The following is a 1,289-nucleotide window of genomic DNA, read 5'->3' as shown; positions in this document are numbered from 1 at the left end:
ATAATAGATTTTTTAAAATTTTAATATATTTAATATATTAAAAATTATAAACAAATATTTTTTCAGTTTTTTATAATATTCTTTTAACAAAACATGTTAGCAAGACATCGTTTTTACCCCCTTACTGTAACAATATAAATAATAATTTCTCGATTTTTGAGATAACCCATGGCTAGCTAGCTTTTGCCACACTTTACGATTTGCCACAAAGAGATGTTGAAGAGCAGAAGGCCATCAACTTGGTTTTGCGGTTGAGGAGTGTTAAAGGTGAATAATTTTTGTGATTTGTAGTTATCAAATAATCATTAATAATATTTTTAATGGTGTAAGATTTTATCTAATAATATAGAATTATTTATTTTTTTTTTACTAATTATATATTAACTAAAATTTAATAAAATTGCTCACCCTAAACTTTTTCTTTGCGGTTTTGCCAATGCCATCATTTCGAAAGACTCCCAATTCAGGATTGCACTAATTAAAGTCCACACGATTATTTGTTTAATTTAAGCCATGTTCCATGCCACTTGCTCAATAAAGCTTCTCTCGTTGAAAATAAAGACCACTACTCCCAACTCCAAATTAAAGCTTATACAAGTTTGATAACCTGCGCAAGTGCGCATGGCGCGGGAGTAGTTTCTAATCTTATTTCTAATATAATTAAAGTTTTTTTTATCATAATTCATATATTTTTTTTATCTGATTGAATCTTTATAACGAACATGTAGTATAAATGTATAATAGTATTATAATTAACTCATTGGATGTTCGTGAATATTATTGTATATTAAAATATAATAGCATGGGTAACATATATAGAAGATATGTCTCAAAAATAGTATGAATTAAATTTTAAAATAATTTTCTTTTAGGAAGAGGTCTTCATTTTCTTATAAGTAATGAAAAAAAGAAGAAATGAGAATATTTATTTTTTTATTTTTAAATATCAAACTATAAGAATAATTAATAAACAAAATAGGAGAATATAAAATTGTGTACCTGAAAAAAATCTTCGTAATTCATCATACATATTCTTATTAATAACTTTTTGAGTCTTAAAAAACGGTCAGATTTATTAACTATAAAAATAATTATATAAACGTTTCAAGATTATTCAATTAATTCAATTAATTATAGATTTGATAAAATAATTTAAAAATAAAAATATATATTTAAAAATAAATATAAAAATTTTATAAGTTATTTAACTTTTAGGATGTTCAAAAATTATAAATTTAAATTAAATAAGATATTAAAAAATTTATTATATTATTATTATGTATAATAAA

This window comes from Arachis ipaensis, chromosome B05, assembly GCF_000816755.2.
Source record: "Arachis ipaensis cultivar K30076 chromosome B05, Araip1.1, whole genome shotgun sequence".
In the NCBI taxonomy this organism is placed as follows: domain Eukaryota; kingdom Viridiplantae; phylum Streptophyta; class Magnoliopsida; order Fabales; family Fabaceae; genus Arachis; species Arachis ipaensis.
This window is presented reverse-complemented; position numbering follows the sequence as displayed.